This window comes from Arachis stenosperma, chromosome 5 (assembly GCF_014773155.1).
Source record: "Arachis stenosperma cultivar V10309 chromosome 5, arast.V10309.gnm1.PFL2, whole genome shotgun sequence".
NCBI classification, from domain to species: Eukaryota; Viridiplantae; Streptophyta; class Magnoliopsida; order Fabales; family Fabaceae; genus Arachis; species Arachis stenosperma.
In genome coordinates this window covers 94,619,278-94,644,222 of record NC_080381.1, presented here as the reverse complement: position 1 = coordinate 94,644,222, position 24,945 = coordinate 94,619,278, and the positions used below count along the sequence as shown (strand labels likewise).

The 24,945-nt window shown below is 37.8% G+C and overlaps 2 non-coding genes across 2 annotated transcripts; one reads left to right on the top strand and one right to left on the bottom strand.

Moving 5' to 3' along the window:
* The first annotated feature begins 1,101 nt into the window (after nt 1–1,101).
* On the top strand, nt 1,102–1,208 carry LOC130983378 (small nucleolar RNA R71). The gene has a single exon (XR_009087373.1). It is a non-coding gene; the product is annotated as a small nucleolar RNA R71 (small nucleolar RNA).
* Nucleotides 1,209–23,715: 22,507 nt separating this feature from the next.
* LOC130932281 (small nucleolar RNA R71) lies at nt 23,716–23,823 on the bottom strand. The gene has a single exon (XR_009067438.1). It is a non-coding gene; the product is annotated as a small nucleolar RNA R71 (small nucleolar RNA).
* Nucleotides 23,824–24,945: the final 1,122 nt, after the last annotated feature.

Sequence of the window (24,945 nt, the reverse complement as noted above, 5' to 3'; positions counted from 1 at the left end):
TGTAGGAGGGCATTTGCTGGAGGGCTTTAATGAATGGTATATTTACATCAAGAGATGCAAATATATCGAGGAATCTTGAATACATTCTCCTTGCTACAGCACCCTTGAGTTTTTGTGGAAAGGGTACATATGGGTTTAGGGTCTTCCCTTTCTTTAGCTCCTCCCTGTGTGTGGGTTGGAGTGCATGGTTTCTTTCTTTATGATTCTCCTTTGGATTGTCGTGGAGGTGTTCTGTTTGTGTGTCTACTTCCTCCACACACTTCTCATCACTTGTGGTGATCATCTTTCATTCTTCCCACCTTACATTCTTTGCTTTTCCTCTTGGATTCTTCTCTGTGTCATTGGGAAAACCATCAGTGGGTTTGGGAAACTGTTGAGATAGATATCCTACTTGGGATTCTAGTCTCTTGATGGTTTCCCCTTGGTTCTTGATATTAGCTCGCACTTCATCCTTAAAAACCTTGTTGTCTTGGATTTCCTTGCATACGTCTTCAAGTAGAGTCTCAATCTTGGAAAGTCTATCCTCAGTTAGTGATGGTGGGTTGAGATTAGGTGGTTGTTGATAGGATCTCTGTGAAGGATGTTGGTGAGTTGCATTGTTGTTGGGGTTGTGGTTGTGGTGTCTCTAGTCTTAAACCTTGGTCTTGTTGATTTCCCCACCCAAAGTTAGGGTGGTTTCTCCATCCAGGATTATAAGTTTTGGAGTATGGATCATGGGTCTGTCTGAGTGAGTTTCCAGCATAGTTGGCTTGTTCCCAGTCACCTTCTTCTCTTGCATTCATTCCTTCTTGAGTTGATGATGAAGTGATGACTGTTGCAACTTGGTTTCCTTCCACCTTCTTGGTGAGTTATGCTAGCTGCTTGGTGATCATCTTATTTTGAGCCAGCAATGCATCCATGCGGTTCAGCTCCATTACTCCTCAAGTGTTGCTTCTTTCAGAAGCATAGAAGTAGTCATTCTCAGCTACAGTCTCAATGATATCAATGGCTTCTTCAATGGTTTTCTTCTTGTTTAAAGAGCCCCCTGATGAATGGTCTATAGCTTTTTTTGACTCATAAGAAAGGCCTTCATAGAAAATATGAAGTTGAATCCATTCATTGAACATGTCTGGTGGGCATCTTCTTGTTAAGTCCTTGAACCTCTCCCATGCTTCATAGAGAATCTCACCATCTTGTTGCCAGAAAGTTTGCACTTCAGCTCTCAGACTATTAATTCTTTGAAGAGGTTAGAATCTTGCCAAAAATTTGTTCACTACATCTTCCTAATTTGTTAAGCTTTCCTTTGGGAAGGACTCCAGCTACTTGGATTCTTTGTCCCTGAGTGAGAAAGGGAACAAAAGTAGTCTATAGACATCCGAATGGACTCTATTAGACTTCACAGTGTCACATATTCTCAGAAAGGTGGTTAGATGTTGATTAGGGTCTTCTTGGGCACTTCTTCCAAATGAGCAGTTATTCTGAACAAGGGTGATGAGTTGAGGTTTTAATTCAAAGTTGTTGGCATGTATGGTGGGCTTTTTGATGCTACTTCCACAGTTTCCTGGGTTTGGATTGATGTAAGAACCTAGAACTCTTCTCTCTTGCCCAGCATGATTTATAGGGCCTTCTCTGGCATGGTTGTGAGCTTCTCCTTCATGATTGATTTCCAAATTCTCCTCCATGCTTGTTTCAAAATATTCTTCCTCTTCCTCAGCACCAACAACTCTTTTCCTTCTTGCTTCCCTCCTTAATCTCCAGAGGGTCCTCTCAGGTTCTGAATTGAAGGAAGTTGAAGCTCCACTTCTCCTCCCTGTCATACAACTAACAGAGCACACAGCAAGAAATAAAATGAAGTGATTATTCTTGTTAGAAAGATTGTTAGTGTGAGTGGTGCAAATTATCAAACAGTTAGTGGGTTAGTGAGCAGAATTATAGATAATAACAAAAAAAAGAAAACAGAGAGGGTATAGGGGATGAGGATGAAACTAAATAAACTGAAGGTAAATGACCAGATAAAGTAAACTAACAAAATAAAGAAAATGCTCAATCAAGTGAACTTCCAACTAAATCATTGTTGATACAAAATCAATCCCCGGCAACGGCGCCATAAACTTGATGCATGAAAACTTGTCTCTCAACAAATTTCTGTTCGGCAAGTATACCGAATTGTCGTCAAGTAAAAACTCACAATAGAGTGAGGTCAAATCCCACAGGGATTGATTGGTCAAGCAACTTTAGTTGGAAGAGTATGCTAGTTGAGCTAAACAGAATATAGCTGATGTTACAGAAAATTAAATGGCTGGAAAGTAAATTACAGAAACTAAAGTGCAGAATCTTAAATGGGGATTTGGGGAGATAAGCATGAAAATAAATGGCAGAAAGTAAAGAGAATGGGTAAGTTCAAGAATGGGGAATTCATTGGGCTCAGGAGATGTTGCATTCTCCGGATCAAGTTCATTTTCATCTCTTCCTCAATCAATGCATCTATTGATCTCCTTGGCAATCTTAGGTGATTGAATCCCAATTCCTTTGCAATCCAATCTCTCTAAGCTTGAACAATTGCCCAATTCCTTGATTTAATTGCTCATGGAAAGAGATGAAGTACGGTCACTGATTATACCACATGTATTTCCAAATCAAAGTGTTGGAAGGATTACATGTCACTATATCCGCCCAGACCCCAATTTGGTCCAACATGAGAAAGCATTTCTAGCATGATCTCCTCATCCCTTTTCCAAGGCTTAGAGGATATCCAATTATGGAGAGTTTCTTTTCCAAGACAACTAACCAATTGAGTTAAGATCGAAAGCTTTCTAGCAAATCAATAGGGAAGAAAGAGGAAGAAGAATGAAAACTATAATTGATCCATCAAATTACAACAGAGCTCCCTAACCCAATGAAAGGGGTTTAGTTGTTCATAGCTCTGAGAATGGAAAAAATGGCAGAAAAGAATACAATGCAAAAAAGTAAATATATAGAGGGTAGTTCTCTAAAATGCCAAAAGCTCCTTTATAGTTCAAAACTACTCCTATATATACTACTCTTCTAGTTCTTCCAGTGAGTTCTTCAAGTCTTGGATGTGGGCTCAACTTGCAGAAAAGTGTGAGTTAGGCATGGGCGTTAGTGACTTTAACGTTTAAGTGAAAATATGGGTTCGAGAACGTTAGTGGCAATCACCTTTTCCACTAACGTTCCAACCCCAAAATAGTCCACGTTAACTTCAACGTTAGTGGCACTAACGTGACCACTAACGTTGCCATATGATCCTTTGTCACTAACGCTCTAAACGTCCCTTCTCACTACGTTAGAGATCACGTTAACTAAGTTAACGTGGCCACTAACGTGGTAGCGAATGCCATCTCCAACGTTAGTGGCAAAGGTGAGTGTCACTAACGTTGGCTCATCAATCCTAGCTCCACGTTAACTTTCACGTTAGTTGTTTTAACGTGACCACTAACGTGGGCAATATTAGCTTGATCCAACGTTAGTGACAAAGGTGAGTGTCACTAACGTTGGCATTGTCTTTCCTTCCACGTTAGAGTTCACGTTAACTAAGTTAACGTGACTCTTAACGTGGCCAATTGCCAACTTTTGGGGCGTTAGTGGTGTTCACGTTTACCACTAACGCTGGAGCCTCCTCTATCTCCATGTTAACTACCACGTTAATGTAGATAACATGGCAATTAACGTGGGCTTATGATGGCTTCGCAGGCGTTATTGTCGACCACCTTTCTCATTAACGTTGTAAGCTCCTTCCCATTCCACGTTAGTGGTCACATTAATTAGATTAATGTGGCTACTAATGTGATTCTTCCTTGCTTCTCTTGTCCTAAAATCAAGCAAATAATGTGCATCAAAGCTCTAGCCCATGTCATGGGATTATGCATCATCAAATTGTCATTCAATCCTTGCAAAATCCTCATGAATTCATGTAAAAAACACAATAGTTACTTGAATCAAGGTGTAAGTGTATTTTCATCCAAAACTTGCCTTATTTACTAAGAAAATACATAAAACTACCCTAAAACAGTAAAGAAAAGGTCAGTAAAACTGGCCTAGATGCCCTAGCATCACAGGTACCAAAGCAAGTATTGAAGCCCCTCCCTCCTCATCTCAAATATGCATTCCTGGGTAGAAAGGATAGTCTTCCAGTAATTATCAATTCCTCCTTGAGTACGCCAGATGAAGCAAAGCTGATTGAGGTGTTGAAAATTTACAAAACCGCTTTAGGATGGACAATTGATGACATCAAGGGTATAAGCACTACTATTTACATGCATAAGATCCTGCTAGAGGAGGACTCAAGATCAGTGGTACATCCTCAAAGGAGGCTTAATCTGTAAGACCCCATATTTTGAAAATTAAATTATTTTATGATTTATTTTATTTTTTGTGGATATATTTTCAGAACTTTTTATATTAATTGAGTAGTTTTTTATTATTGATTTAAATTTCAGGGTTTTCATGTTTTAATAAGTGAGTTATGGGACTTGGAAGAGGTTATGTTCAATGATTTCTAAAATAGAATTCTGCAGAAAATTACCTAACTTCCAAGCTACGTAACTTCATTAAAAATTGTATTGCCCTGGAATCAACTGAGAAAGAAATTTGGATCAGTTAAGTTTAACTATATTAATTTTGAAGGTAGTTGGATTTAATTTGGATTTTATATGAAATTTTGAATGTTGTACGCTGTTCCTATTTTCTGGTTCTAAGACACTGTAGAGCCATCACAGTTTTGCTTCTATTCCCAAAGCTAGAGTAAGCAAAAAAATTATGATTTTTAGTTTAATAGAAAGCTTAATCCGAGACAATCGCATGGATATAAAATTTTTGCAATTCCGAATTCATTTGATACCTTAAAAACAAAATTGAAATTAGGCTGCCAATGTTGTTTTGGTGACTACCTTGGTTATGGGATTTAAGAATAGATTTATATACTATTACAAAAGTTTTTGAGAATGTATTGCTGTGACAATTGCTGATAAAAGACTGGTAAAATGTTGAAAAAGTGGGAATTAAATAATGGAAAGGATACTTATATGAAAAGAAAAGGGAAGTACATAATGAAATAAATAACAAAGAATTATACGTTAAACGGGCTTTGTGCCAAACTACTAACGCGAAAGTACTCGCCTAACTGATAGCCTGAGATTGCTAATGTGAGAATGTTCGCCTAACTGATAGCACTATTTCTTACTATGATACACATTAAGATATTATTATGATGAGGCCTAACTGACACGGGTAATGATATGGAAAAAATTAATTTCCACGTAATTACCAGCAAGTATACTGGGTTGTATCAAGTAATAAAACTCACAAGAGTGAGGTCGATCCTACGAGGATTAAAAGATTAAGCAATCAATGGTTAATTAATTAGTCTAGTTAGACATTCATATTGGAGTGATAAGCAAACAAGAAATGTAAATGGCTAGAAATTAAAAGAAAATAATAAAGTGCAAGGAAAGTAAATGACGTAAAAGTAAAGTACAGAAAATTAAAGTGCTGGAAAGTAAAATTGCAAGGAAATGAAAAGTGCAAGAAATTAAAGTACAAGGAAATAAATTGCAAGAAAATAAATGACGGAAAGTAACGATAGCAAAAATAAAGGATTGGAGATGTTGCTTCCTCTTGAACCAATGGTCTCACTCCTTCTCAATCATGTAAGATAGTTTCATGGCAGATTGTAAGTAATTGGGTCTCAATCTCTTGGTGACTCAATTTCTCTCAACATAATCAATTGCTACTCTCATGATCTAATTGGTCATGAGAAGAGATGATGTGCAATTTCTAATCCAAAAACCACACAACCTTTAAGACCTCAATTCAAAGTGGTTACATCTCACATACCAACTAAGAATGTATTGATCAAGAGGACCATGAGAGAAGAGTGATGAGCGGATATTTTATACGCTTTTTAGGGGTATTTTCATTTAGTTTTTAGTAGGATCTAGCTACTTTTTAGTATATTTTCATTAGTTTTTATGCAAAAATTACATTTTTGGACTTTGCTATGTGTTTGTGTATTTTTCTGTGATTTCAGGTATTTTCTGGCTGAAATTGAGGGACCTATCTGATTTAGAGGCTAAAAAAGGACTGCAAATGCTGTTGAATTCTAACCTCCCTGCACTCGAAATGGCATTTTTCGAGCTATAGAAGTCCAAATGATGCGCTCTTAATTGTGTTGGAAAGTAGACATCCAGAGCTTTCCAGCAATATATAATAGTCTATACTTTGCCTGAGTTTAAATGACGCAAACTGGCGTTCAACGCCAGCCTTCTGCCCTATTATGGCGTTAAACGCCAGAAACAGGTTACAAGCTAGAGTCAAATGCCAGAAACAGGTTACAACTTGGCGTTTAACTCCAGGAATAGCCTATGCACGTGAACGCTTTAATGCTCAGCCCCAACACACACCAAGTGGGCCCCGCAAGTAGATTTCTGCACTATCTATCTTAGTTTACTCATTTTCTGTAAACCTAGGTCACTAGTTGAGTATAAAAACTACTTTTAGAGATTTATTTTGTATCTCATGACATTTTACATCTGAATTTGTATCTTCTACAGCACGAGTCTCTAAATCCCATGGTTGGGGGTGAGGAGCACTGTTGTGTCTTGATGAATTAATGCAATTACTTCTATTTTCTATTCAATCACGCTTGTTTCTATTCTAAGATATTCATTCGCACCTCAACATGATGAATGTGATGATCTGTGACACTCATCACCATTCTTAACCTATGAACACGTGCCTGACAACCACTTCCATTCTACCTTAGATTGAATGTATATCTCTTGGGTTCCTGTTTCACCAGTTTGACTGCCTCTCCTGACAACAGAGCATTCAAATCCGTGAGATCAGAGTCTTCGTGGTATAAGCTAGAATCAATTGGCAGCATCCCTGAGATCTAGAAAGTCTAAACCCTGTCTGTGGTATTCCGAGTAGGATCTGGGAAGGAATGACTGTGACGAGCTTCAAACTCATGAATACTGGGTGCAGTGACAGTGTGCAAAAGGATCAATGGATCCTATTCCAACATTAGTGAGAACCAACAGATGATTAGCCATGTACATGGACCCTTTTCACTGAGAGGACGGCTTGTATCGATTGACAACGGTGATCCACCAACATACAGCTTGCCATGGAAGGAGACATGCGTGCGTGAAAAAAGAAAACAGGAGGAAAGCAGAACTTTAGAAGACAGAGCATCTCCAAAACCTGAACCTGTTCTCCATTACTGCATAACAAGTATCATTTAATAGATGCTCTTTTACTCTTTGCAATTAAAACTAAGAACCACTATTGATATCCTGACTAAGAATAATAAGATACCCATAGCTTGCTTCAAGCCGGCAATCTCCGTGGGATCGACCCTTACTCACGTAAGGTATTACTTGGACGACCCAATGCACTTGCTGGTTAGTTGTGCGGAATTACAAAGTGTGATTGTAATTTTCGTACACCAAACAGCCTCAAACTGAATTCCATGATCCCTTTCTCAAGGCTCATATATAATTCAAGTAGATCCAATCCCCCTCTCAGTAGTAATTGGATCTTTGAAGCCCAAAGAGTCTCTCTAAGATAAAGAAACATGACTTCTATTCTCATACTACATAACTCCAAAGACCCCAATATTAGAGAGGTTACATGTCACAATACCAACTCTATATCAAAATCAAATTCATTATGCCAGGAGAGCTCAAACTGAATCCTATAATTCCTCTCTAGAAGCTCACAATAGGATTCTAATAGGTCCAAGGATCTCTGAAGAATAAAACTCTTTTTCAAGGATTCTAATAGATATCCAAGTATGAAAATAGAAGGAAGAAGAGAAGAAGAAATGAACATCAATTCAATCAAAATTGAAACAGAGCTCCTGTCCCAAATGCAGAAAACTAAAGTGGTCATTGCACCCAACAGAAAATAAAAGTTCATGAAAGTAAAATGAAAGATTAAGGATTCAAAATTAAAAATGACAATTGACAATTCATAAATGAAAATTTCAAACTAAAAACTAAACTACTATAAAGGAAGAAGAGAAGAGAAAGGGAAGAAGAGTGTGTGAGGGAGGGGTCTGAAGACCCACTTCCCTTAGAGTGTGCCAATTCACAGAATTCCAAATTTGTCTCCCCCGTATCCAGCATCCAGCATTCTCAATTCTATGAAACTAAAGCCTTTATATAGGCTTTCCAAAATTACAAATTGAAATGAAATTGAAAACAAAATACAATCAAATGAAAATTAACTGTTCTAGATGATTCTTGTGGCCTTGATTGAGTGGTGTTATGGGTGTTGCTTGCTTGAATTTACATTAGGCTTGGAATGCATTTGAATTGAATTAGAATTCAACTCGTAGTCCAGCGTAGCACTCTTGAGGAGAGCATAGCGCTCGTTCACAGACGCATACCCGTTGCCCACGCGTACGCATCACTAAGCATTCTGACGCGTACGCGTCCAAAACACAGTGTTCATGTCGAGAGCGCTCATCCACGCGTACGCCTCGCCGACGCGTATGCGTCACATATCAATTTCACGCGTACGCGTCGCCGATATTTTCCCACTTCATTATCACAGGCGCTCTTGGTTGAAGAACGTAGCGCTCTTGGGTGAAGAACATAGCTCCTCCTGTGCGTACGCACCTAAATACAGAACGCTCTTTGAGAAAAATAGAGCGCCAAGCTTCCTTGATATAATCGTGGGACATGCTTTTAAAAGCGTGGCCTAGGGTTCAAAAACATGTCAAGCTTCAAAGTGTATCCGAAAATTCTTCTTTTCTTCTTTTGAGCTTAATTTGTGCTTTTTGCTTCTTTTTCCATCATTTTCTACAAAATAGATCAAAATTAAAGAGATGAAAGTAATATATGATTCAAGCACAAAAACACTCAATAATAAAGCATAATGAATACAATTTTGATGTGAAAAAGCATAGAAAAACATAACATGATGCGCAATCATCAGGTAACCGTGATGCCAAGGTGTCTAACTAACACAGTAAAGAATCCATATTCGGGGTTCACCTCGAGTTATGTCGGGTTGCGGGTAGACAACCGACGCATGAGCTTATGGCCTGCGCCAGGAACAGGCATGCATCATAATATTTGCGCCTATGCATTTGGTTGTGTTTGATTGTATTACTTCTTTGTGATTAAGTTGTGTGTCTTATTGCGACTTGTTTGTATGTTGGATTGACTCCCTTACTTGTGCTAATGATTTGTGAATGAATTGAGGTGATTAATAACTGTTGTATTGACTAAGAATTAATTAGGTGGCTAAGAGATAGTTGGTATGACAAGTTTTGTGACTGAAATCTATTGAGTTTAGAAATTTAAAAGAAAAGTAACTAATTATCTAAAGTAAAATTGAAAGGTATTTTCAAAGGTTTGATAAAAACATTTTTATTAAGTAAAGTTAACTATTTGCATCTTCATCATTACTTTTAGGGCATTCCCATTCCCTACCAAGAACGTGAAGTTTGCTCTCTCCCCAAAATCTTCTACCGTTTTAGTGACACAGGTTCGAAGACTCAGTTTGAAGCTGTGGGCAATTATTAGTCTTATTTGTATTAAGTTTATGTGTTGAGCTACTTTCATATAATTTCCTCGCCTTTGTTATTTAAGATTTTATTTTATACAAAGGGATAGGAGTTGTATCTGAGTTTCATTTGAATTATTTCGTATAATATTTATCATTATTAATAATTATGTGATTATTATTACTTGTGATTTTTGATATATGATTTTAATTAATAGAACAAAAAAATTTCCGGTATTTTCTTAAAAATTGAAACTCGATATCAAACTAAAGGCTCGATATTAAATAGTAAATAAGGAAAACAAGTCAGTAACGCCTCACTTTTGGTATGATCATGACGTGCTGAAAGTTAGGGTGTTACATAATCTAACCATGAAAGAAGTGGTTCAAGAGGAGGTGATGAAGTTGTGGAATGCTGGAAAAATATACCCAATTTGTGATAGATCTTGGGTGAGTGGTGCACGAAATTGTGATCTCTAACAATGGCGTTCAACTTGGTATGCGCGTTTATAAACTCAGCACTTTCTTCACAACTTCGCATCACTAACCAGCAAGTGTACTGGGTCGTCCAAGTAATAAATCTTACGTGAGTAAGGGTCGATCCCACGAAGATTGTTGGTATGAAGCAAGCTATGGTCACCTTGTAAATCTCAATCAGGCGGATTCTAATGGTTATAATGGTTTTTGAAAATAAAGATAAATAAAGCATAAAATAAAGATAGAGATACTTATGTAATTCATTGGTGGGAATTTCAGATAAGCGCATGAAGATACTGTGTTCCTTCTGAATATCTGCTTTCCTACTGCTTTCATCCAATCATTCTTACTCCTTTCCATGGCAAGCTGTATGTTGGGTTTCATCATTGTCAATGGCTACCTCCCATCCTCTCAGTAAAAATGGTCCAAATGCTCTGTCACAGCACGGCTAATCATCTGTCGGTTCTCGATCATGTCGGAATAGAATCCGGTGATTCTTTTGTATCTGTCACTACGCCCAACACTCGCGAGTTTGAAGCTCGTCACAGCCATCCCATCTCAGATCCTACTCGGAATACCATAGACAAGGTTTAGACTTTCCGGATCTTAGGATTGGCTGCCAATAATTCTAGCTTATACCACGAAGACACTGATTAAGGAATCCAAGAGATACACACTCTAACTCTCGCTTGTAGAACGGAGGTGGTTGTCAGGCACACATTCATAAGGACGGATGATGATGAGTGTCACGGATCATCACATCCATCAGGTTGAAGTACGAGTGATATCTTAGAACAAGAATAAGCTTGAATTGAATAGAAAATAGTAGTAATCGCATTAAAACTCGAGGTACAACAGAGCTCCACACCTTAATCTATGGTGTGTAGAAACTCCACCGTTGAAAATACATAAGAACAAGGTCTAGGAATGGGTGAGAAGCCAGTGTCCAAAATGTGATCAAAGGATCAAAAGATAATCCAAAGATGTAAATACAATAGTTAAAAGTTCTATTTATACTAAACTAGTTACTAGGGTTTACAGAAATAAGTCTAAGTGTAGAAATCCACTTTCGGGGCCCACTTTGATGTGTGCTTAGGCTGAGCTTGAGCTTTACATGTGCAGAGGCTTCTCTTGGAGTTAAACGCCAAGTTGTAACGTGTTTTTTCCGTTTAACTCTGGTTTGTGACGTGTTTCTGCCGTTTTACTCCAGAATGCAGCATGGAACTGGCGTTGAACACCAGTTTGCGTCATCTAAACTTGAATGAAGAATGAACTATTATATATTTCTGGAAAGCTCTAGATGTCTACTTTCCAACGCAGCTAAGAGCGCGCCATTTAGAGTTCTGTAGCTCTAGCAAATCTGTTTCGAGTGCAGGGAGGTCAGAATCCAACAGCATCAGCAGTCCTTTTTCAGCCTGAATCAGATTTTTGCTCAGATCCTTCAATTTCAGCCAGAAAATGCCTGAAATCATAGAAAAACACACAAACTCATAGTAAAGTCCAGAAATGTGAATTTTGCATAAAAACTAATAAAAACATCTCTAAAAGTAACTAGATCCTACTAAAAACTACCTAAAAACAACGCCAAAAAAGCGTATAAATTATCCGCTCATCACAACACCAAACATAAATTGTTGCTTGTCCCCAAGCAACTAAAAATAAAATAGGATAAAAAGAAGAGAATATACTATAAATCCTAAAATATCAATGAATATTAGTTCTAATTAGATGAGCGGGACTTGTAGCTTTTTGCTTCTGGATAGTTTTGGCATCTCACTTTATCCTTTGAAGTTTAGAATGATTGGTGTTCCGGGGGTTACCTGAAACGTGTAGCTCGGTCGTCTGGAGATGCCCGAGGTGGGGGTCAGGGACCCGAGCTTGATGTGTTGGCGATTGGTGGTTGTACCTGCAATGACACTCCGATGCTTAAGTTAGCATGGGTCCAAGCAGATATGTGTAGAATGTGGAATGTATGTCATACCTGGGTGCTCCAGTGTATTTATAGTAGTTGGTCGTGATCTTCCCTGGATAAGATATTCTTATCTTATCTTATCTTTTGGGAGTTTTACCTCTATCTTTGCGGAACCGCCTTTCCTAGGCTTTTTCGGCCTTTAGGTTTTGGGCTTTAGAAGGTTTGGAAAAACCTTACACGCTGAAGTATTGGTCTGTTTGGGTCACCAAATTGAATGTCCACTATAGACTATTATATATCTTTGGAAAGCCCTAGATCTCAGCTTTTTAACGCCGCTGGAAGCATGTCAATTGGACTTCTCTAGCCCAAGTTATGAGCTTTTGAAGGTGAAGAGGTCAGTCTGGCGAACTGCAGGGACTTGTTTTACGCTGAAATTGTGAAGCTAAACGAATAGCAATTTGTCCCCTCAAATCAGTGTCAACTATAAAGTGTTATATATGGTTGGAAAGCTCTGGAAGTCTACCTTCTAATGACACTGAGATCACTTCATTTGGAGCTTTGTAGCTCGAGTTATTCTTGTTGGAGTGTGAAGAGGTCAGGGTTGCAAATCCTCTTTGCTTCTCTTTGAGTTTGTTTCCAACTTTTTGCCACCTTGGGAGTGTGCTTCCTCTATTAGTGCTTTTATTGCTTCATTTTCCATAATTTCCTACAAAATTTATTAACTCAAGCAATCAAAGCAATATTCAATTTAATCACCAAAACACTCCCATAATTAAACATTATGAATTGATTTTTATATGAAAAAGCATAGAAAAACATAACATGATGCGTAGTCATCACAACACCAAACTTAAACTTTGCTTGTCCTCAAGCAAACAAAGAATCATTCAATAAAGATTGACAATCCAAGGTGAGAAGAATAACAATTAAATGTTCATGGTTGGCTAGTTTATTATGCATGCTACAATCTCAAAAGAAATTCAAATGATTGATGCTTCTATCTAGCTCATTTTATGAAATATTTTTTCTTTATGTTCCTTACTTGAAACAAGCTTTTCATCTTTTTCTTAGCTTAGCTTCTTGGGTGCTTTGCACCATTAGTTAAAAGCTTTGACTCTAAATGCTTTGTTTTCAAGTATTACCACTTGATACATAAGCACCACAAGCATTTAATTAGAGGACTTTTTAAGCTCATTTATTCCTTTTCTTTACTTTCCTTCTAATCATTGGTGCTTAGAGCCTTGAGCTTTGAGGGAGTGCTTTGCACTTGAGCCTAGTCTTGACTCTAAGTGTTTTGTTTTCAAGCTTTTTGCTTGATACATAAACACCACAAGTACTTGACTAATGAAATGTCATTGGTACTCAGAGTCTTCAACTTTCTCATTTTTCCCTTTTTCTTTCTTAATCTTTTAATTGATTTGCTTGTTCAAGGTTTTCAATATTTCAAACATTTCATAAAATGTCCTAGATGAAAACTTCAATTAAACAAATTCAAATGTAATTGAGCAACAATAGTCATGCTAGCCTTCCAATACTTATATGCTCATGCTAGATTCTTCTATAATTACCTTGTTTGTTTATGATCATGATACTTAATTACTTTGACTCACAAAATTCAAAATGGTAGTTATGATGTAAAAGCAACATGTTGCAATTCAAATATCAAGCTATGCTTTTCCAAAAAGAAGAACACGCATGCATATAAAAGAAATGGAAGACAATCATGCAATTGAAAGTATAGAAGATAAATAAGAGGAAAAAGAACTTAACCACCTTGTAGATCTTCATCTTTGTTATTGTCATTTTCCTCCTACTCCTTCCTTCCCCAACACCAAACTTAGAATGATTGCTTGTCCTCAAGCAACAAATAAAATAATGGTGGTGGAATTTATGATTAATCATGAATGTCTTCAAGAAAGAGATGTAAGTAATGCATGTGTTTAAGCAAGCAAAAATTAAAGATGACAATCAAGGCACAAAGAAAAGAGACAATATGATTACATCAATAAGTGAGTTGTGCATGGTACTATGCATGAAAGGTAAGTGGCAACACCAAACTTAGTGTGACACTTTCATTTTAGAATGATGCAAGTACCCACTAAAGATTGAAGATCAAATTGTTGCATGCAACACCAAACTTAGAATGCAATCATATGCCAAATTATTGAAAGTAAACTAAGCAAGGAAAGAAAATGTTACCAACAGTTGGGTTGCCTCCCAACAAGCGCTCTTTTAATGTCATTAGCTTGACATGTGGTTCTTAATTTTCTTCCTCTTCTTCCAATTGGTTAAAAGAAATGACTTCAAGGGAGAAGAAGAGAAAATTGATGCCCCTTGATTTGATTGTCTCCTAACAAGCCTTCTTTTGTTGTTATTAGCTTGATTCCTCTTGCTTGTTGGGGTGGGGGTTGGATTGCTTTTTGTTGACCTTCTCTTTTTCATGGATGTTGTCTTTTGTTTCTTGGTCACAATCCTTCTTTGAATGTTTTTATTGATTGCCTTCACTTCCTTGATTTCAAGACTTAGGTGTTGTGTGATGGTTGGAGTGTCCTCTTCATCAAGAACCTCTTGGATTGATGGTTCAATTAAATCATCTTCCATACAACTTTCTACTTCATTGGAGTGTGGACTCCCTTGGTTGTTTTCCTCCCTTACAACCTCATTCTTCATTGGGATTTTACTTGGTATAGGGGCCTCTTTTTCTTGCTCTTCCAATTCCTCTTTTACACTAAACATTTGCTTTAATAGCTCTTCTATGGAGGAGGTTTGTTGATCTTCCCAAGATTTCTTCATCTCCTCTTCATATTTTTCGATCACAAATTCAAAGGAAGTTTGTGAGGGTTGTGAATGTTCATGTTCCTTTATCACCTCAAGTTCAATTTCATTCTCAATCACCTCATTCTTCATTGAAATTTCACTTGACACATGGACCTTTTGTTCTTCTTTTTCCACTTCCTCACCCACAAATTGGTCTTCATCCTCACTGCTTGGCAACCCGAAGTGTTTCCTTATTTGCTCTAAGTGCCCATCTATTTTCTTGCAGAGGATTTCTTGTTCTTTCCAAGATTCTAATATTTCTCTAGACCATTGAAGGTGATCCTCAACTATTAGCTCCAAAGATGAAGGTTGGGAGTAATTTTGTGGATATGGATGTGTTGTGGTGAAGTCATTTTGGGGAGTATGGAAGGAGTTTTGTGAGTTGTGAAATGAATTTTGTGGTTGATGAATTGAATTGTATGGATTTTGGAAAGAATTTTGTGTTGAGGCAAACTCAAGTGGTGAAGAATTTTGATATGAAAAATTTGGAGATGAGGTTGGATAATTAAGAGGTGAGGGCTCTTGATGGATGGGATAGGAAATATTGAATTCTCTTTGGTTTTGTCCTTCCCAATCACAATTTGGATAGTTGTCCCATTCATAGGAGTATGAATCATTTTGTGTTCTTGGGAAGTATCCCATTTGGTTTGATTGCTCAAACCCCATCATTCCTTGATCTTGATTTTCCCAACCACAATTAGTATAGTAACTTGAATCATTTTGTGGTGGTGAAAAATACCCCATGTAACTTGCTTGATCATTGTGTGACCTAGGGGCATGTCCCATTTGGGTTGATTGCTTATGATTCATCATTTCTTGTTGATATTCCCATCCACCATGAGGATAATGACATGAATCATTTTGTGGTGGTGGGCAATATCCCATGTAATATGATTGATCAACATGTGAGGTAAACTCCATTTTAATTGAAAAATGTTGTATCAAACACAACCACCAAGAAAAATTGAAATTCCTTGTGTCACAACTAAAGAATTCTTAGTGAGGCAATAACACAAACACTTAACTTGCAATAAGAAAAGAGAAATAAAAATAAAAAAATAAAGTAAAAACAGAAAAAAATGTCTAATCTAGAAAATTAATCAACCGGTAGTTTGTTAATCACAATTAATCCCCGGCAACGGCGCCAAAAACTTGATACGTAAAAATTTGATTTCACGTATTTACCGGCAAGTATACCGGGTCGTATCAAGTAGTAAAACTCACTTAGAGTGAGGTCAATCCCACGAGGATTAATGGATTAAGCAAGCAATAGTTAATTAATTGTTCTAGTTAGACGATTCATGTTTGAGTGATAAGCAACAAAAAATGTAAATGACTTGAAATTAAAGAAAAGCAATAAAGTGCAAGGAAAGTAAATGACAAGAAATTAAAGTGCTAAAAATTAAAGTGCAAGAATGTAAATTGCAAGGAATAGAAAGTACAAGAAAGTAAAGTGCAAGAAAGTAAATGACTAGAAAGTAAAACCAAGTGAAGTATTTCTACAAACACTTGGAAGGCATAAGTAAATGACAAGAATTTAAAGAGAACAATTAAATGACAAGAATTAAAGACAAGAAGTAAATAACAAGAATTAAGAATGAAATTAACATTGGGATCAAGAGATATTGCATTCTCAAGATCAACAATTCTCATCTCCACTTCAATCATGCAATCATTGATCTCTTGGCAAATCATAAGTAATCAAACCCCAATCTCTTGGTGATTTGATTTCTCTTAACTTGATCAATTGCCAATCTCTTGATCTAATTGCTCATGAGAAGAGATGAAGAATGGTCTCTAATTTAGAGCCACACAACCCTCAAGATTTCAATTCAAAGTGATTACATCTCACATATCAAGCTAAGAATTATCAATCAAGAGAGTTGTGAGAGAAGAGCCTCAAACTAAATTCTATGACTCCTTTCTCAAGTTCATCATAGAATTTAAATAGATCTAATCCCTCTCTCGATAGTAATTAGATCTTTGAAGCACAAAGACTCTCTCTAAAGAAACAATGAAAGAAGAATTGAAGATGAAGAATGAAAATAAATCAACCCATTAAATTGCAATAGAGCTCTCTCTCCCAAATGTTGGAAATTAGAAACTCATCATAACAAAAATATTTACAAAAGTGTGAATGAAAGAAAATGGAAGAAGAGAAGAGAATGAGAGTGAAAGGGGAGTGGAGTCACCTCCACCCCTCCATGGTGTGTCTCAAATGATGAATCTAAGGCCCTATTTATAAGCTACCTAAATTACAAATTCAAATGAAATTACAATCAAATGCAAATTTCCTAATTACTTCTAGATGATTCTTGTAGCCTTGATTGATTATTACTTGTGGCTTGACTTGGGCTTGTGAACTTTTAACTCCCTTCATAGAAGCTTGAAACATTGAAGAATAAATGAAGGGATTGGAGTATTTGGAAGTTGCCCAATGTGGAGTGTCATTGAAGTGGCATTTTGGGCTTTAGAAGGTTTGGAAAAACCTTACACGCTGAAGTATTGGTCTGTTTGGGTCACCAAATTGAATGTCCACTATAGACTATTATATATCTTTGGAAAGCCCTAGATCTCAGCTTTCCAACGCCGCTGGAAGCATGTCAATTGGACTTCTCTAGCCCAAGTTATGAGCTTTCGAAGGTGAAGAGGTCAGTCTGGCGAACTGCAGGGACTTGTTTTACGCTGAAATTGTGAAGCTAAACGAATAGCAATTTGTCCCCTCAAATCAGTGTCAACTATAAAGTGTTATATATGGTTGGAAAGCTCTGGAAGTCTACCTTCTAATGACACTGAGATCACTTCATTTGGAGCTTTGTAGCTCGAGTTATTCTTGTTGGAGTGTGAAGAGGTCAGGGTTGCAAATCCTCTTTGCTTCTCTTTGAGTTTGTTTCCAACTTTTTGCCACCTTGGGAGTGTGCTTCCTCTATTAGTGCTTTTATTGCTTCATTTTCCATAATTTCCTACAAAATTTATTAACTCAAGCAATCAAAGCAATATTCAATTTAATCACCAAAACACTCCCATAATTAAACATTATGAATTGATTTTTATATGAAAAAGCATAGAAAAACATAACATGATGCGTAGTCATCAGCCTCCTTAGCTTTATTTGTCCGAGGTCCGACCTTAGGCGTGGGCCTTGGGATGAGCTCGGACCTTTCATGGATTTTGCCGAGTTGGAGGAGCTCGGTCAGGGTATGAACAATTGGCATCTATAGGAACTCAACATTCAGATAGTGTTATTGATTCTCCTAGTTAAGTATGTTGATTCTTGAACATAGCTACTTTTATGATTCTTGGCCATGGCCCCAAGCACTTTGTTTTCCAGTATTACCACCAGATACATAAATGCCACAGACACATAACTGGGTGACCCTTTTCAGATTGTGACTTAGCTTTGCTAAAGTCCCGAATTAGAGGTGTCCAGGGTTCTTAAGCACACTCTTTTGCTTTGGATCATGACTTTAACCACTCAGTCTCAAGCTTTTCACTTGGACCTACATGCCACAAGCACATGGTTAGGGACAGCTTGATTTAGCCGCTTAGGCCTGGATTTAATTTCCTTAGGCCCTCCTATCCATTGATGCTCAAAGCCTTGGATCCTTTTTACCCTTGCCTTTTGGTTTTAAGGGCTATTGGCTTTTTCTGCTTGCTTTTTTTCTTTTTCTTTTATTATATTTTTTTTGCCATTTTTTTTTTCGCAAGCTTTTGTTATTCACTGCTTTTTCTTGCTTCAAGAAACAATTTTATGATTTTCAGATTATCAATAACATTTTTCTTGTTCATCAATCTTTCAAGAGCCAACAATTTTAACATTCATGAACAACAAGATAAAAAATATGCACTGTTCAAGCATTCATTCAGAAAACAAAAAGTATTGTCACCACATCAATATAATTAGACTAATTTCAATGATGAATTCGAAACTCATGTACTTCTTGTTCTTTTGTATTAGAAACATTTTTCATTTAAGAAAGGTGAAGGATTTATGGAATTATTCATAGCTTTAAGACATAGACACTAGACACTAATGATCATGTAGTAAAGACACAAAACATAGATAAACATGAAGCATAAAAATCCAAAAACAGAAAAATAAGAGCAAGGAGATTAAGGAATGAGTCCACCTTAGTGAAGGTGGCATCTTCCTCTTGAATAACCAATGGTGCTCTTCGAGCTCCTCTATGTCTCTTCCTTGCTTCTGTTGCTTGATCCCTAGTGATTTTGGTGCTCCTATCCTTAGTTGCTCCCAATAGTTGTGTGGAGGAAAATTTATCCCTTGAGGCATCTCAGGGATTTCTTGATGAAGACCATGAGTGGGCTCTCTTGATGTGCAGTCAAATGCTCTATTACTGAGCTATGGACACTTGAGATGAATCTCTCCATCTCCCATGACTCAGAGGTGGAAGCAATTGCCTTCCCTTTCCTCTTTCTTGAGGTTTCTCTCGCTTTAGGTGCCATCAATGGTTATGGAAAAACAAAAAAAGGCTATGCTTTTACCACACCAAACTTAGAATATTGCTCGCCCTTGAGCAAAAGAAGAAAGAATAGAAAAAGAAGAAGATATGGAGGAGAGGGAGAGAGGTGTGGGTTTCGGTCATTTAGGGTGGGTTTGGGTGGGAAAAAGATTTTGAATTTGAAGGTAGGTGGGGTTTTGGGGAAGAGAGGATGGATGTGAGTGGAGAAGAGGTGATGGGGAAGAGTGATTGAGGTGATTGGTGAATGATGATTGGGGAAGAGTGTTATGAAAAGGTGTGAGAGAGAGGGAGAAGGTAGGTGGGGATCCTGTGGGGTCCACAGATCCTGAGGTGATCCTGTGGGGTCCACAGATCCTGAGCTGTCAATGATTTCTCATCCCTGCACCCTTTAGGCATGTAAAATACCCTCTGTATGCAATCCTAGCATTTAACGCCAGACTGATGCTTGTTTTTGGCGTTAAACGCCAGCTCTATGCTTATTTCTGGCGTTAAATGCCACTTTGCTGCTTATTTCTGGCGTTTAACGCCAGCTTTCCTCAGGGTGCAACCCTGACGTTTAAACGCCAGACTGCTGCTTGTTTCTGGCGTTCAACTCCAGCTTCATGCTCTGTTCTGGCGTTGAACGCCAGCCAGATGCTCCTTACTGGCATTTAAACACCAGTAAGCTCTTTCTCTAGGGTGTGCTTTTTTTTTCTGCTGTTTTTTATTCTGTTTTTAATTTTTGCAGTTGTTTTGTGACTCCACTAGATCATAAACCTAATAAAACATAAAAAAACAATAAAAATATTGATAAATAAAAATTGGGTTGCCTCCTAACAAGCGCTTCTTTAATGTCAATAGCTTGACAGTGAGCTCTCATGGAGCTTCACAGATGTTCAGACATTGTTGGGACCTCCCAACACCAAATTTAGAGTTTGAATGTAGGGGTTCAACACCAAAATTAGAGTTTGGTTGTGGCCTCCCAACACCAAACTTAGAGTTTGAATGTGGGGGCTCTGTTTGACTCGGCATTGAGAGAAGCTTATTTTGCCTCTTTTCCATGTTCATAGAAGGATAACCTTGAGCTTTAAACACAAGGTAGTCCCCATTCAATTGAAGGACTAACTCTCCTCTGTCAACATCAATCACAGCTCTTGCTATGGCTAGGAAGGGTCTTCCAAGAATGATGCATTCATCCTTATCCTTCCTAGTGTCTAGGATTATGAAATCAGCAGGGATGTAAAGGCCTTTAACCTTCACTAACACATCGTCTACCAATCCATAAGCTTGTTTTATTGACTTGTCTGACATCTCTAATGAGATTCTTGCAGCTTGTACCTCAAAGATCCCTAGTTTCTCCATTACAGAGAGTGGCATAAGATTTATACCTGACCCCAGGTCATACAGAGCCTTCTCAAAGGTCATGGTGCCTATGTGATGCCAGGGCATCTAGGCCAGTTTCACTGACCTTTAATTTACTATTTTAGGGTAGTTTCATGCATTTTCTTAGTGAATAAGGCAAGTTTTGGATGAAAATACACTCACACCTTTATTCAAGCAACTATTGTGAACTTTGCATGATTTCATGAGAATTTTGCTAGAATTGCTTGATAAATTGATGATGCCTAATCTCATGACTTTGGCTAAAGCTTTGATGAACTTTATTTGCTTGATTTCAGGGCAAAGGAAGCAAGGAAGAACCACGTTAGTATTAACGATAACCTAGTTAACGTGAACACTAACGTGGAATGGTAAAAAGCTTGCAACATTAATAAGAAAAGTGATCACCAACGTTACTTGCCACGTTAACTAAGTTAACGTGGTAGTTAACGTAGAAGCAAAAGAGAACTCCAATGTTAAGAGAAAACGTTAACACCAATAACGTTTCTCTCCAACGTTAGTGGTAAAAGTGAACACCACTAATGTTGGAAAACATGGCAATGATCCACGTTAAGAGTCACGTTAACTTAGTTAACGTGAACTCTAACGTGGAAGAGGAAAACAAAAGCCAACGTTAGTGACACTCACTTTTGTCACTAACATTGGACCAACTAGCATTGCCTACGTTAACTTTCACGTTAAGACTATTAACGTGAAAGTTAATGTGGAGTTGAGATCAAAGAGCCAACATTGGTGACACTCACTTTTGTCACTAACGTTGGAAGATGGCATCATTACTACGTTAAGAGCCACATTAACTTAGTTAACGTGAGTTCTAACGTAGAGACTTTGGGCATTTGGAGCGTTAGTGACAAAGGTGAGTGTCACTAACGCTCTCGAAGGTGGGACACACCCACGTTAAGAGTCACGTTAGTTACACTAACGTGAACTCTAACATAAGAACATAAGGCATCAAGCAACGTTAATGGGAAAAGTGATTCCCAATAACGTTCGCGAAGGGGTATAAGACAACGTTATTGGGAAAAGTGAGTCCCAATAACGTTGGCCAAAAATTAGGAAGGCAACGTTAGTGGTCACGTTAAGACCACTAACGTTGGAGTTAGCGTGGGTACATAAGGGTGGAACGTTAGTGGAAAAAGTGAATGCCACTAACGTTCTCGAACACACAATGGCACTCAACGTTAATCTCACTAAATACCCAAGTCTAATTCATATTTATCTGCAAGCTGGGCCCACTAAAGATGAGAACTGCTTCAACTCAAGATCCAGAGCCCACATCCAAGACTTGAAGAACTCACTAGAAGAGATCAAGAGGAGTAGTATATATAGGAGTAGTTTTAAACTATAGAGAAGCTTAGCACTTTTGGGAATTACTCTTTGTAGATTTACTTTTCTGCACTTTTAGTATGGATTCCTCTTTTCTGCCATTTTTCATTTCTAGCGCTATGAACAACTAAACCCCTTTCATTGGGTTAGGGAGCTCTGTTGTAATTTGATGGATCAATTATATTTTTCATTCTTCTTCTTCTTTCTTTTCTCTTGATCTTACTAGAAAGCTTTCGATCATATTCAATTGGTTAGTTGTCTTGGAAAAGAAACTCTCCATAATTGGATCTTTTTTGAGCCTTGGAAAAGGGATGAGGAGATCATGCTAGAAATGCTTTCTAATGTTAGACCAACTTGGGGTTTGGGCGGATATAGTGACATGTAATCCTCCCAAAACTTTGATTTGGAAATACATGTAGTATAATCAGTGAACACATTTCATCTCTTCCCATGAGTAATTAAATCAAGGAATTGGGCAATCGTTCAAGCTTAGAGAGATTGGATTGCCAAGGAATTGGGATCCAATCACTTAAGATTGCCAAGGAGATCAATGAATGCATTGATTGAGGAAGAGATGAGAATGAACTTGATCCGGAGAATGCAACATCTCCTGAACCCAATGATTACCCCATTTCTGATCGTACCCATTCTCTTTACTTTCTGCCATTTATTTTCATGCTCATTACCCCAAATCCTCATTTAAGATTCTGCACTTTAATTTCTGTTATTTACTTTCCAGTCATTTAATTACAAGTCCCCAATCTAAATTCTGTTTAGCTCAACTAGCATATTCTTCTAACTAAAGTTACTTGACCAATCAATCCTTGTGGGATTCGACCTCACTCTATTGTGAGTTTTACTTGACGACAATTCAGTATACTTGCCGAAGGGAAATTTGTTGAGAGACAAGTTTTGATGCATCAAGTTTATGGCGCTGTTGCCGGGGATTGATTTTGAATCAACAATGATTAAGTTTGAAGAACACTAGATTGAGCATTTTTCTTTTTTGTTTATTTGATTCAGTCAATTTCTTTTAGTTTATTTTAATTTCTTCCTCACCCCTTTAACCCACTTTATTTTTTGTTCTTTCTTTCTTTGATAATTACAATTATGCTCACTAACCCACTAACTATTTGATAAATTGCATTACTCACACTAATACTTACTCTAACAAGAATAGTTTCTTCATTTTATCTCCTATTGTGCAATCTTTCTGTTGTATGACAGGGAGAAGAGAAGGAGTTTCAACATCCTTCGATTCAGAACCCGAAAAGACCCTTTGGAGACTAAGAAGGGAAGCAAGAGGGAAAAAATTATTGGTGCTGAGGAAGAAGAGGAAGAGTACTTTGAACCCAACATGGAAGAGAATTTGGAGAACAATCATGAAGAAGAAGCTCACAACCATGCTAGAGAAGGCCATGCAAATCGTGCTGGGCAAGAAAGGAGTGTTCTAGGCTCCTATATCAATCCTAATCCAGGAAACTATGGAAGTAGCATTCAGAAGCCCACCATACATGCCAACAATTTTGAACTAAAACCCCAGCTCATCACTCTTGTTCAGAACAATTGTTCATTTGGAGGAAGTGCTCAAAAAGACCCCAATCAACATCTAACCACCTTCCTGAGAATTTGTGACACTGTGAAGTCCAATGGAGTCCATCCAGATGTCTATAGGTTGCTCTTGTTCCTTTTTCACTCAGGGACAAGGCATCCAAAGGGCTTTAATCGTTACCAAAGGAGAGCTTAACAAATTGGGAAGATGTGGTGAACATGTTTTTGGCAAGATTCTACCCTCCTCAAAGGATCAACAGGCTGAGAGCTGAGGTGTAAACTTTTAGGCAACAAGATGGTGAGACTCTTTGTGAAGCATGGGAGAGGTTCAAAGACCTAACAAGAAGATGCCTACCAGATATGCTCAATGAATGGGTTCAACTTCACATCTTCTATGAAGGTCTTTCCTATGAGTCAAAAAAGGCTGTGGATCATTCATCAGGAGGCTCTCTAAACAAGAAGAAAATCATTGAAGAAGCCATAGATGTCATTGAAACAGTTGCTGAAAATGACTACTTTTATGCCTCCGAAAGAAGTAACACCAGAGGAGTAATGGAGCTGAACCACATGGATGCATTGTTAGCTCAAAATAAGATGATCATCAAGCAGCAAGCAAATCTTACCAAGAAGGTGGAGGAGAACCAAGTTGCAGCAGCCATCACTTCATCATCAGCTCAAGAAGGAGTAAACATAGGAGAAGAAAGTGACTGGGAGCAAGCCAACTATGTTGGAAACTCACCTAGACAAGTACATGATCCATACTCTAAAACTTACAACTCGGGATGGAGAAATCACCCCAACTTTGGATGGGGAAACCAACAAGACCAAGGGCAAGATGAAAGACGTCACAACCTCAACTCCAACAATAATGCAACTCATCAACACACCTCACAAAGATCTTACCAACATCCATCTAACCAATCTTCTCAACCACCTAATCTCAATCCACCATCATTAACAGATGATAGGCTCTCAAAGATTGAGGCTCTACTTGAAAATCTATGCAAGAAAATTTAAGATAGTAAAGTTTTCCGGGAAGAAGTGAAATCCAACATGCAGAATCAAGATGCTGCCATCAAGAAACTGGAAACTGATGAGCGGATAATTTGTATACTTTTTGGCATTGTTTTTAGTATGTTTTTGATATGATATAGTTAGTTTTTAGTATATTTTTATTAGTTTTTAATTAAAATTCACTTTTCTGGACTTTACTATGAGTTTGTGTGTTTTTCTGTGATTTCAGGTATTTTCTGGCTGATATTGAGGGACCTGAGCAAAAATCTGATCCTGAGACCAAAAAGGACTGCAGATGCTGTTGGATTCTGACCTCCTTGCATTCGAAGCGGATTTTCTGGAGTTACAGAAGCCCAATTGGCGCACTCTCAACGGCGTTGGAAAGTAGACATCCTGGGCTTTCCAGCAATATATAATAGTCCATACTTTGCCCAAGATTTGATGGCCCAAACCGGCGTTCAAAGTCACCTCAAG